General features: G+C 32.3%; 1 protein-coding gene and 1 long non-coding RNA gene across 3 annotated transcripts in view; both read left to right on the top strand.

Moving 5' to 3' along the window:
• LOC139528519 (TWiK family of potassium channels protein 7-like) overlaps positions 1 to 14,586 on the top strand; it is a 70,213-nt gene that overhangs the window by 36,982 nt on the left and 18,645 nt on the right. For both annotated transcript variants that reach the window (XM_071324541.1, XM_071324540.1), the window contains exon 2: positions 7,747 to 7,793. The gene's annotated coding sequence lies outside the window, so the exon portion shown is untranslated. The remainder of the gene's footprint in view (positions 1 to 7,746; positions 7,794 to 14,586) is intronic.
• Positions 10,558 to 12,638, top strand: LOC139528518 (uncharacterized). Its single transcript, XR_011665608.1, has 2 exons — positions 10,558 to 10,688; positions 12,208 to 12,638. It is a non-coding gene; the product is annotated as an uncharacterized lncRNA (long non-coding RNA).

Here is a 14,586-nt window from a genome sequence, read left to right as displayed (position 1 = left end):
AATAAAGGTTGTGTTAGTCCCTTATGCATACTTATGTCTTTAGAGTGCGATATGAGAACAGATAAGTCAACGACAATAGGAGTATTTAGACAATAATGCCAAAAACATTATTCTGTATTAAAAAGAAGTACTGTATTTTGTTCCAAAAGTCAAAATGAAGCATATAAGCTGATATTACTTGACAGAACGCCAGTATTTAAGTCGTATCAATTAACAATTTTAAAGTTCTTAATATTTTCCTTGTATGCTTAGCTGTATTGTCTTTGGTCTTAATACTTCAAAGGTTATCATAATATTGTTCCAGACAAATTAGGGGGATGAGAAAATTACGAGGTGGTGACACGTAATTGGTACGGCGATATACAGTTCATGATTAAAAAACGTCATCTCTGGTATTCCATCATCTTAAGTAAGTAAAGTCTATCACGAACCACAGACTTGTGGAATAAAATCTATTACTTTGAGAGTATGCAATGATATTTTGAAAATCAATCAACATGCGTGGTAATAATCATTAATGTTGACAAAGATTGAAATTGAAAACACCATTCTTAAGATATTGTCTAAACTGGAATCACAGCTTTGTCTGAACTAGAACCAAAACGTTGAAATTGAAGCGAGTGTAATTTTCCTGTGTGAAATGCACTTGATGACGTTTATTGGAGAGAGAAAAACATGTTGCACACGAGGACGTCATGCAGAAGAATCATTACAATAAATATATATTGAAGCATAAATATTCAATTTTGATATTAACAATATCAATTGAATGTCTGGTTCCTCTTATATAAAATGAAATGAACAATTATAACAGAAATAACCAATCTTGGTGTGCATCCTCCCAGGTTGCGCATGAACACTTTAATTTAGCAATGGTCTGTTTGTAGGACACAGGAGTTGTTGTTAATCATATGAATTTAACAGATGCATTAATGCAGATAAAACACTAAGTTTTGAGACGCTCCCTGGGGGCACGTTTAATGAATAATACGTATTATGTATACTCTGTCAATTATTTAGATGTACTGCAACAATTTATACCATATAAGGTCATCATTAGGGTTAAAGGGAAATGACCTAGTAGTTTCTAACTTCTACTTTATTTGGTCTCTGGTGGAGAAATATATCATTGGCAATCACATCTTCTCATTTTATACTGGAAAATGCATATATATGAGCTTTTACTTTTGGTTTACACATGGAAATCAGTTCACTGGTACTTTTTTTTTTAGTAAAATAAACAGTCTGTTATACATAAATTAACAACTGAATTGAAATATGTATACTTTTCAATCACTTCTTACAAAAAACAACATACACCTATATCAATATATTTTTCTCACCAGCCACATTCAAAAATTTGTATTGACCAACAAAATACTGCGCAATATAGACTTATAATGGTATTTCGTATACAGCAATACCAACGAGAATATTGCAACTAAGCTACTAACATAACTAGTTACATGGTGTTAGTGATCGCATACGATATATATGGGGTCAGTAAAGTCCATATGGTGTGAGATCGAAGATCGAATCTCCATATGGAATTTCAGGTCCCATATATATCGTATCAGGGGCGGATACAACCATTTTTTAAAAGGGGGTTCCTAACCCAGGATAAAGGGGGGGGGGTTCCAGCTATATGTCCCTATTCACATGCACAGATCGGCCAAAAAATGGGGGTTCAAACCCCTGGAACACCCCCCCCCCCCCCCTTGGATCCGCCAATGCGTATTAGGTCACTAGCACACCGTGTAACGAATTTATCTTACCGACCAGCTTCACATGTGGTATTTTGACTTGCGGCCTATCAAAGTGATCAAGTCTTCAATACTTAGTACATGTATTAAGATCCTACTTCCATTTCTCTATACAGAAAACGAATGCCAACAATAACAACCTTTTAGCTTTAAATTGGTTTTTATGAATTTATTTCAATCGTTCATAGGACACCCTATATCAAATATACATAGTTACCACGTGTAGTCCTTTAACCAATCATATATCTATAAATAGATAAATTAAATATAACGTAAAGGGATTTACTAGTGTAATACCGTTGTATTCAGCCATGCACTCACAGATACTCACAAAAGATACCTTGTACTCAACAGAACAGATAATTCATGCTGACAATGCAATGAAAAGGTTGTTATCGGCAAAACCCTTTACATCTTATTCTGCAACAAGCTATGTGTTTTTTCTTACAATAGTAACACAGCTTTATTTTGTGCAATGTTAATTTCACCATGAAACACTATCAAACAATCAAACATTTTTGTATTCGGCACGAAAAACATTATATGTGTAGTCTCTTTTGTTCATTTGAGCTAATAACATTTTAATATAATGGTACATGTATTTACCATTCGACTTATTGGTCCTTTGTGTTCCATTTTTATACATGGAATATGCATTGTAGCTGTGCTTGGAATTAAATACATGAACTGAACAAAAACTATAGCCTTAATGAATAAATGAAAAAGACAACTTCATGGGACATCAAACACGTTGTCGATAGAATTAAATAGTGTTACAATTCAAAAATAATTAAGTCTTCCATTCTTTTTCTCGTACAGGAAGGAAAAATCATACTGTGCCAATTTATCTTGCAAATCGTCTTGAAATAAAATTTATAATCTTCTTGTGTGCATACATACGAAATTCAATTGATCTGTCTAATATCTGTAGGGATCCAGCTGGAATAATTGTATTTTATTTATGGAAATCATCAAAAAACATTTCGCCTCATATGTTACGTTATGTAAATACGATTAACACCTTGGGAAGACCGCTGTAACGGGCAATTTTAAAGGTTACAATAAGGTCATTGTTTTGCATTTGACGTTCGATAAATACATATAATAATTTCAGATTTATGAATGCTTTTTTTTTTCTTTGTAGTAAAGAAGGATCGTAAAAGACATGGACAGTGTTTTGTAAAAAGTGTTTTTATTTTAAATGACAGATTAAGTCAACACTATTTTACTGATGTTTAAATCTTGAACTTGCAAGAGAGTGTGATTGACCGGCTAAGCGTCTCGTGCGAGACAGTGTGATAGACCGACTATAGCCTCGTGCGAGACAGTGTGGTAGACCGAATAAGCGCCTCGTGCGAGACGGTGTGGTTGACAGGATAAGCGCAGTGTGTGAGTCAGTGGGATTGAAAGGATAAGCGCTTTGTGTAAAACCATGTGCATTGACAGAATAAGCGCATTGTTCGAGACAGTGTGATTGACAGGATAAGCGCAACGTGTGAGACAGTGTGAATTAACAGTATAAGCGCGTCTCGTGCTATACATGTGCTGCAAAACCAGAAAAGTACGTGCTAAATCAATAATTTGTTGGTTAAATTCGTTTTAAAAATAAATTTTGATACAAATATCGGATTGCTTTTATAGTAATGTTGTAACAAAACAAATATAACATTAGTTCTCTCATTCTTTCTATTGTATACTGTTGACCAAGATTCTATTACCGGTTTATCTTTGAGATAAATGGTGTTTGAATAAACAGTTCTATACGAAAATAAATTACTTTTACAGTTTAAATATTTGAATTTAAGCGTACAGTTCCAATACGTTTTGTACTAAATCTCTTTTTTATAACATTGTGTCTGACAATGCAGTATTCGGGGTTATTGATAACATTTTTTAAAAGTAGAAGCTGCGTAACAATAACACAAGACTTGAACACCTCTTCTCAATATGCATGCGCACTAGAAAAAAATAGTCGACCTAGTTTGTTTTGGCCTATATCTTCAAGAAGGCATATGTTTTTCTCTATTGTGTATTTTGCTTTATACGTTAAGACAAAAGCGTGCAAACATTTATCTTATTTGCATGACACCAACACGATATATAAATTCAACAGCAGCACTGTGATATTAAAATTATTATTTATATGTTTGCTAATTTTTCTCAGTTTTAATTGTTATCACCTTGCCGTATGCAACAGGGCCTTTAAGTATTACTCTTGGCCGTCCGTATTTCGTGCGTCAGTCCCATTTTCGTTTCCGCAATTTAAGTTAAGTTTGCCGTGCATTTTGGTAATATATCATTCACCGTTCTAGAATTATGCCCCTTTATAACTTGGAAAATTGCATTTTTTTTCATTTCTGAAATCTAACTTAAGCCACATTTTATGAAACTAATACACATTGTCAACAACAAAACCTCGCAGACAGAATTCGGGCAGTGAGTCATTGATTGTTCCAGAGTTAATATGCATCTTTATCACTTTGGAAACTGCAAAAGCTTTTATGCGGGGGCATACATGTCATCAGACACATTCTTTTATTTTTTTCTAAAATTTTGTTTTCGTTGCGATTTGTATCGTGAATCCCGCAGATTCTCTTTAAAAGTTTTTTTCTTATAAATTATTCAACTGTAATTCTTTTGAAACTGTATCCATATAATAGATATAACTTTTGTTTAACAAAACAACATGAAATATGTATTGGCTATTCTGCAATTCTCATTATACTGTTATCTCCATTCTCCAAACGTTTTAATTTACCAAACATACTAATGTTTGACAAAGTGTCAGCTCACTAAATATTATATGAATTATGTATTAAATTTTCTATACCGATCGGATATTGCACAAATTACATGCTTAAATTGGTATTGATCTCTGAACAACCCAGGGATTCCAAGTTAACAGCAGTTTTATCATGAATGGGAAATAAAAAGACACGTGCATGTCAATCAACCATGTGAGTTTAAATTGAAGAAATGAACGAGGTTTTCTGCACTTTTAAAATTGTAGCATTTTTCCGTCTAAGTTCATATACGGATAAGAATAATTATAAATTGTCTTTAAATAGAAAATAAAAAATCTTATGTACACGACTTCACATCAACAGGTGGAATGCCATGCTTTCAGTCCTATTTCTAGCTGAATACAAATAAAGTTATTATTTTAAGACATTGTCGTGCATTTCTATCCTGATTCGAGCTGAGTTCTAATGAAATTTACATTTCTCTTTGTATAGTGAACTCTAATAACAATGGTTCCAAATGAAATATTTTGGTTAAAAATCATCAATTTGAATGCAAATATTTCGTGGACCTGTATTCTTTTTTTGGTGTCAAAAATAAAACTCTGCAGTTACGCATTATCAACGTCACATACATGGCGTTATATTGTCGGTGACAACATCACAAGTTGGTCAACGCACTTTGGTTACGTTAATAGCACAGTTGCGGCATACAACTTTTGAGCATGGTAATTTGCATTTCCTGGCTCATTTAGATTATGTCATCATGGTTTATCCAACTTAAACTATATACGAATAAAGCCTAAGGCATTTTAATTAGTTTTCAACTTGTAAAATTTTGAACAATAATATAAAAGAGAATGTAGTGGAATGTGTCAAAGAGACAAAAACCTGACCAAAAAGTAAAACAAACATTGGAAGGCAACCGGAGGCTCACATAAGCTGGCCCCTAAAAATAATATCGATATCATAGTTCTTATATTCTTAATTTTCAATAGTAACATAATAGTTGATTATATATATGTATAAAAAAAATATATAATTATGTACATTTAAAAAAAGAAAACTGAAACTGCAAAGACTAAAATAAGTGTTTCTTAATCAGCATCAATCGTACGATGAATTTAGTTTAATTAATCCCATAGGTCATAACAACTTTCCTACACAAATAAACTTCGACATTAATTGTTCTGTATTGCACCATCTGTAATGTAAAAGTAAATTGTTATGACTTTATATCCATGATTCTGTGGAATCGTCATGCTTCTTTATATCTTACAATAATCAGAAATGTATTACTTTATATAATGGAGGCAATAACATCAGACTGCTGTAATTAATCTAATAAACACATTTCAACATGCTTTAAATGCATTATCCCATTAAAGGCATGCAAGGAGAAATCTTTCGTTAATGACGAAAATGTAAAAATCATGTTGAAAACTTGATCTCTTGTAAGTTAGCTTGCATAGACCTTGATCTTTAAAAGATTAAATGATATATATAAGGACACAATTTCACAGTCCCATTGCTTTCTATGTTAAATTCTGCATCTATAAGCGTTTATATATATCTTTTGTGTCCTAAGCTCAAATAAAGTAACAGTCATTTCATGTCAAAACTATACCTTATTCTGACTTGATCTGAAACATTCAGCACACCTTAATTGCGTATTAGGGCGCACGGGTTCCAGGAAGTGTGATAGAACAAAACAGGTACTTCTGAATCACTTCTGATCTTAAAAACAGAGCAAATACGTCCTCCTTTTTTATTTCATATATTTTCTTACTATGCAAAAGATCAAAAATCCACTACCTTACATTTATACCAATTATGTCCAAATATTTTACTTATTGACACAGTTATCATCAGTGCATACAAACTATATTGTTTAAATTGCGTACTTCTTTCTTGCATGTTATTTTAGACAGAGCCCCGCCCGAATAAGTAGTTTAATACCATAAGTGTTTGTGAAAAAGAGGTGACGTTGTGTATTTTAAAGCCTAAATGAAACGGAAACACAAAGACACAAATACCAACACATCAGTAGGGCAAAATACAGTTTCCAAGCACCCCTGTTTTACATTCCATGAGCAGCACTATAGATGCCGCTAGTGTAGCAGGATCTGTTTATCCCTTCGAAACACCTTTACTCACCGTTGGTTTTGTTGTGGAGTTCATCTTGCTCAGTCTTTAGATTTTTTAATTGTGTTGTTGTTTTTTTGTTTGTTTTTGTGTTTGCTTTAGAATTGTACATGTTTTGTTTATTTTCCTTGACTTAAGATTTTAAATTGTCCCGGATTTCTCTTTCGTAGTTTCTTTCCATGCACTTCTGTGGCTTGTACTGCTCACTAGGAAAGAAATCGGTGAAAAAAATCGTTCATACTCCGGTGTTGGTGATTGAACTCAATGAACCACTCTTACTAAACATGTATTCTTATGGACAAATATTGACAATGTATACATAATTTCCGGATTATAAACAGAAGTAATTGTCCGTCATTGGGATTGTATAGAAACTAATTGATAAACGCGTGTCATCCTGTTAATGAAGGAATTGATTATTTCTCTAATTAATTGTATATTGTTAGCAGGGTTCTGAGTGTCCTGACGATTCCTCTGATGTAAACGATTATAATGTTTACTTGGTTCACGGAAAAATGTGTTTTAAATTAAAAGTGAAACGATGCCGTTTATAATTACAAATTAATGATGTTTTAAATTAATTTAGTGAGTATTTAGCTAGTTCATGAAGTCTTTTAGTATTTTTTTCAAACGCAATAGCAAACATCACAGTTTTCAATTCTTTCAGATATGCAACTCTAGAGAAACAGTCAGTATGTCTATGACAATAGTTGCTGTTTTATGTAACAGTGTTGATGATAATACTCTCAAAGTTGCATATATATTGGGCTTTCCAAACTTTTTTTTATCACCAGCGTAGATTTTAAATGTCTATTCATAAATGGTATAAGCATGGTCATCTCTATCCCTCGCTCACTCTCTCTCTCTCTATTACTATCTGTTTCTTTGGTCAGACTATTGAACTATAGCAAACTTTGATTTGAGCCAGCTGTTTAGTTGTCCTGTTTAGGTAGATTTAAAAGTTCTCTATAACCTCACTTGTCCGATCAATACAAGCTAATACAGACAGATATATATATTCACATGAAACATATATGGTTATGCATCGAAGCATTAAAGGCAGAAATTATATAGCTTACTTTTTAACTCTTTTTCAGGTAATTGCATTGATGGATTTAATGACACAAAGCTTATGAAATACACTGTAAGTATATGTTTTCTTGTATGTATAATATATCTTAAACATAAATGGTATAAACTTCTGAATTTTATGAATACCTATGGATGTCGAATTATTAAATTGCAAAATTGAATTAAACTAAATAAGTTATCTGAATAAGGAATTTAAGATACAAAAATGTCACACAAGAATATATTGAAACATGTTTCGATTAATAATGCAATAACTTGTCTTTCCGGTTACCGTTTTCGAAAAATAGTTTTCGGCCATTAAAGAAATATTTGGATACAATCTGAAAGTTAAGCCTTTTTAAAAAGTTGTTTTCAAGAGAGAAAAAAATACAATGTATTTTCTTTCTGTGCTTTGTCAGTTTGTGCGCAAACTAAGGACCAATAAGAAATATTTTCACATGGACAATTAGTTAGTGTCATTCTTCCTTGCATCTCCATATATATGAGAAGATGATGTATGAGTACCAATGAGATGTAACTCTCCATTGGAGTCATAATTTGTAAAAGTAAACCATTATAATAGGTCAAAATACAGGTTTTAACACGGAGCCTTGGCTCACACCAAACAGCAAGCTATAAAGGGCCCCCAAAATGACTAGTGTTAAACCATTCAAACAGGAAAACCAACGGTCTAATCTATATAAAAAATCGATAAACGATGAACACTTTAAACCACATCAACAAACGACAACCACTGAACATCAGGTTCCCGACTTAGGACAGGTGCAAACAAATGCAGCAGGTAATAGGCGCCAACTTCACTCTACCTGAAACAATAGTGTAGCATCACAACATAGAAAGACTGGGATGAAAAATTCAGGGACTGAATTTTATGCCCTCCCTTGACACCATTTGCGAGTATGGTCTTGAGGAAACAATGATAGTCCGTCGTAAGGGGACGATAAATGGCTTACCCGTGTTCAGAGAGAGCCATTTCTCTTGCATGTTAAAGACACCCTTGTAGATTTCGAAAAAGAGTAAGCTAATGCCGCTACAAGATAGCACTCGCACTCGCAAAGTGGAAAGGGATTAATATAAGTTGCAAAACTTGTTTCTCAATCCACTATAAATAAATATGTTTAAACTAAACAAAGAAAGACATAAATATAAACTTGTCAGAATCTGTTTCATTAGAACAAAACCTTTTTTATATCTGAGAAAAATAATTGCAATCAATTTTTATTGGAAAAAATAATTGTAATCCTTTTATATGTGAGAAAAATAATTGTAATCGATTTATATGACAGAAAATATTTGTAATCCTTTGATATATGGAAGAAGAGAAAAACAGTTGCATTCTAATGTTTGCAGAAAGAATGGCAAACACAGGGTATGAAAATAGAACAAGTCTTGAAAGTTATAGACATTTCTAAGATGCTGTCAAGATATACTAGTGAACACACAAAAATCAACTTATATCACTAGTAGCACGATTTCAGTCTGAAACGGTCATTTTGGTCTGATCGTATCTTAATTGACTGGATTTACCGCTAGAGGAAAACGTCAAGATTTGTCAGTTCGTTAAGTCTCCATTCGGATCGATAGTCTCATTAGGTAAATTAGTCCCGTTAAGGCATGTCAAGATATTTAAGACTGTATCTTCTAGCGAGCTGTTTAGATCCGTTAAGACCGTGTCAGACCAAAACAGACCATGGATACAAACTGACGTCAAGATGTTGTCAGACCGTGTCCAGTCGTGTTCAGATTTTAATAATTTGGACACAAAACGAGTGAAACTTTCCCATTATTTATCAGGGGTTGCTCCCCTTTCAAGAATAAAATAAAACTGTGAAAGAAGACGATTTTTTTAACTGAAAGTCTACCACGTCCCCTTAATCATGTTATTTAAATAAAACAAATATTCAATTTGAATTCTAACTTCTTCTTATTTAATTATTTAACACTGTTTTATAATTATATAAATAAAAAAAGTAGCTCAAAGTCATACTGCTGCACAAATCGCCGCGAATTGACTAAAAAAAATCAACAGATTGCCGAAATAATATTTGATTATTGAATATAAGCACCTGAACCTTTATATTTAATGGTTTACAAGTGATTGCAATACGTTTTATATGCAATTACAGACTGCCGTACGTGGTGAAGAATTTGTCATTCATTTTTACACCCTTATTTAATAATAACGGATGTCGGCCGTGAACACTTGAAAACGTGATCTTAATATGTTAAATTAAATTTAAGATGTAACTATTTTTAAATATTGTAAATGAATGCATTATCATTTATCTTTTTATGTTACCTATATAAATTGCATTTGAGTAAATTTGAGGCAGGGAAAAAAATATATAGATATAACTCTGTCTTTTATCGTTTTCCGTTTATTGTCATGACATTGTCCGTTAACTTTACTTTTGCCAGACTCATGCGTTTGACTTTCCATCTTTATTTTTTAATGTGTCTATAATTCGAGGGCCTTTTGTAAAAAAAACTACATACCAGAAGCCTTCGTTAAAAAATAAAGTTTGAATATTATAGCAGAAAAAGGCTTATAAATTCATTCAAATTAATATTTGAAATAGGATAAATAATCAAGAAAATGTTTATAAATACGTCAGACACTGTACTTAAAGTACATTTAAAGACCAGGTTACATATATATTACATGCATACAGCATAATAAAGCTGGTTTAATTTGAATGACTATCCATTAGGGACATTTTTCGACGATATAATTAATCAAATCTGACAAGTTTAATTAAAAACGGAAAATAATTCTTCGCCCGTAAACGATTTAACGTTACCGTACCTTGTTTATTTTTGTTGCATTCATGTCGCATGTGTGTCGGCAGTGTCAGCGCTTCTAATAGCTAACTTATTTTACACAAAATCGTTGACATGGTAGAAGGAAACTATAGTACAATATAAGCTGAGCTGGAAATTGCAATTGGTGAGTAGAAATGAATATTTTAATACATGTCTATCAGAATAATCATTGATCATGGATCATCACCCAAGAGTTTGAAGGAAAAATGTTCACATTTGTTAAATTTGTGCATACAGGTTTGAATCGACGTTCCAATACTCCACACTCTTGGATAGTAGCCTGTTCAAAGGCAAAGTAAGAATTTGGGCTTGTTAAAAAATTGTGATTGGACCCCCCCCTTTTTCATTTTTTTTGGAAGATCAATGCTATATAAACAAGTATGGTTTAAACCCCCTTTTAAAAATGGCTGGATCCACCCCTGTTTATTGCCTAACATGCATTGACATGTGGGGTATTCACAATGGTATGGTTGTGCGGGATGGCCTATAGGCTATACAACAGTTACAAGACCTAAACCCCTGATCGAGTAATCCTACATATTGTATGTTAATGTATTGATAACTGTCACGTCCTAAATTTGCATGAAATATTTGTCACTTTTTTTTATTAACCAATAACCAACCAATCTTCACATGTTACGATGTAGTCCGAGACAAGCTTGTCTGGCAAAACAGCCGTTTGGACATCAGAGTAATCTCGGACTAGTTACGTTTGGACGTCAGAGTAATCTCGGACTAGTTACGACGATGATATACCTATTTATATAGCCACTGGTGGGTGATGTACAATAATTATAATTTGTCACATATGTGTTATGAATACCTTCAACATGTTCAAGGCTTGGGTTTGTATATATATGCAATAACCTCAAAATTGCCCGGGCCAAAAAAAAGAGTATATTGATATTGTGCCCTGACATGCCTGATTCCAAATGATGAGACAGCATTGCGTCCTTAACAACAATTTTTAACACTTTTCATCTTTTGTGATAAGAAATTTAAGATTTTACCGGGTATGATTCATTATTTTGTTATAAATGATTTGTTATGCTCTTAATTTTGTAGAACTTAAATATATGTTATAACAAGAAAAAGAAATTATGTTGAAATTTTTATTTTTATCTTTTGTATATTATTCACTGTCATGACTGTCATGACTAAATAAAAATTAGATCCCACGCATGCGCGGCATAGTTAAATAAGTGCCCGACACGTTATCATCAGTATGTTGATGGATTATAAAGAAGAAGAAGAAGAATCTTATAAATACTATTTGCTTTGTCACCATGTCACGTTGGTAGTAATATTCAACAAATTCTATTTTAAAATAAAAAAAGTATTATAAATTGATCACAACAAGTATAGTGCTATAGCCTCTATTAGACAGTAACCCTTCAATGAAGTATACACCTAAGAAAACATTGATGTAGAAAGAGAGAACATTTTGTTTTAGAAATAGAACCTCAAAAAAGGGTTTTATTCTTCTTCTCATTTATCAATTAAATTGTATAAGTCATAAATTCATTTCTATACATCATTAAACTTTGTTGTCAAGCAACTTATGATTGCTAGTTTTTCTTGTAGATAAATACAAGTTTATATATAATAAATACTTTATTCTTAATGTATATTTTTTTTTGTAGATAAGATATCACATTGGTTTGAGCATGATTCCCAGCCAGATTATGAAGCGGCATATATCATGTATATCAATGTATATATAGGAAATATATAGTGTCACTAAGTTACTCTCATATGGTACCTCATTTGTACCTGTAGCTATAAATTGTGAAATGGTGGATTCATTCATAATTTTGTGTTACTTGTTGGTTTGGAAATAACGTTGATAGAGCTAACAGCATTATGTCATGATGTACAGTTGATGGGATGATCTGATTGGACAAAAAGAGAATTGTGAATTGAACAAATAGCAAACTTACAATTCATAGAAAAAATGTAGGAAATACAATGTACTACATTACTTGGTGACAGAGCATACCTTTGATATATATATATATATATATATTTGAAATAAGTAATATTAACAATTTGAAATAAAGAGAATTTAAAGTTTTCTAGGAATATTAGTAGTGCATCATATCTTAATTCCATGATTATCTTGGATAGTTATATCATTAAGAATAGAAAATTGGAATAATGGAAATTTCTAGTTTCAGTGAATATATATCAATCATTGTCAATACTAAAATAGACCCAGGACCATTCCAGTATATATTATTATTATCCTTTGTAATAAATTACATTGTCTGTGAACATGTAGCAGTTTGTACAAATTATAATTCACTTATTACTTGTACAATAACTTATAGTATGGATTTTGTTATAAAAAAGGCATTGGTACACCCTATAGACTGTTTTATTCAATGACCACATAATAATCTTTATGTTGTACTATTACACCACTGTCCCTAATTAGGGGAGGATTGGACACCAACTAGCATGCTAAAGTTGACGCAGTCACATTCTGTATGTGCCTATTTCCAAGTCAGGAGCCTGGATTCAGTGGTTGTAGTTTGTTACTGTTGTTGCTAAGTTTCTCGTTCACTATTTTGTGGATAAATAAGCCAGTTAGCTTTCTCCTTTGAATTGTTTTATATTACTAAGTGGTGTGGGTTTGAATTATGGCTTTGGGAATTATACAACATCTTTTTCTTTTAGCATTTATATTATAAGTGCTACTCCCTCTCTTTTCATTTACATGAAAGAGAACCCTGATCACCATATTTTTAAAAGCTTTTTAGCTGCTTCACATGGCGAAAGTGAAGCTCAGAAACCATTGATGCAAATACAGATGTGTCTTCAGTTTAATTTTACGACAAATACCCTTTTTAAAATCCTACAGCTTCTCCAATGCTGTACCCAAATTTTCCATATTCTATAATTTCACATAAGATACATGATTAATGTTTCACTTGGTGTCATCCAAATTTTCACTAGGTCCAATTTCTATTATACTATCAGAATTCTCACTTGAGTCAATTTCTATTATCAGAATAACCACAACTGGCATGCGTGTTTCAGTTACAAGTCCTGTCTCCAATGATCTGGGTATTTTTGTATTTTATAAGTAAGTTTTATCATGAGGTCATTAAATTAAAAAAATATATTGTGCATCAATGTATTTTTTATTACTTGTAAAGTATATATATATTGCTTTTCAGAATTTTTTTTATCTAAAAATCAAATTGATCATGTTGATAATAAAGTGTCACTGGCTGCACTACTTTCAAAAATTAAATAAAAAAACCTAAATCATTAAAAATTGATCCCTCAAATGCCCTAGATTAAAAATATCCCTATATCAAAAACAGAAACTAGTAATTTCGTTCAGAAAAATTCAACATCCATACTATAACTTATTGTACAAGTTACGGAAAAAAATAGACCAAGGCAGAACTGCCTCAACGGCTGAAACGTCTTGTTTATACAAATTTTCTAGGTCCATACCACAAGTTATATACTAAGATCTACGAGTCATCTACTGGATTGGTCCTGGACAGATTCATTTTCATATTTCATTACTGTTATCTGTTATTATCCCTTTTCAATTCCTTGTTATCTGTTTTTCACCAAATCAATTCACTGTTTTGCTGTTATGGGGACCCCCCTTGTCCCCCTCTTAATATGTTATGATGTTTCAGTTTGCCATTATATGTACATTGCACCTGACCCCATTTTCATGGTTCAATGACTGCATGTAAAATATACTGTTACTTAATCAATGAAATGCTCTCTTATACTGTATATTTTATATATGTAATTGGATACATTTTATTGTATATGAGTATCTTGAAAGATCTACTTGTCTATCAGGTTGGGTTGACCTGACCTTGACCTTCATGGATAATTTAAGTGATTAATAAAATTGAGAATGGAAATGGGGAATGTGTCAAAGAGACAACAACCCGACCAAATAAAAAACAACAGCAGAGGGTCACCAACAGGTCTTCAATGTAGCGAGAAATTCCCGCACCCGGAGGCGTCCTTCAGCTGGCCCCTAA

The sequence above is a fragment of the Mytilus edulis genome, chromosome 6 (assembly GCF_963676685.1).
Source record: "Mytilus edulis chromosome 6, xbMytEdul2.2, whole genome shotgun sequence".
Taxonomy (NCBI): Eukaryota; Metazoa; Mollusca; class Bivalvia; order Mytilida; family Mytilidae; genus Mytilus; species Mytilus edulis.
Note: the sequence above shows the minus strand (reverse complement) of the source record. Positions and strands in the feature narration are given on the sequence as shown.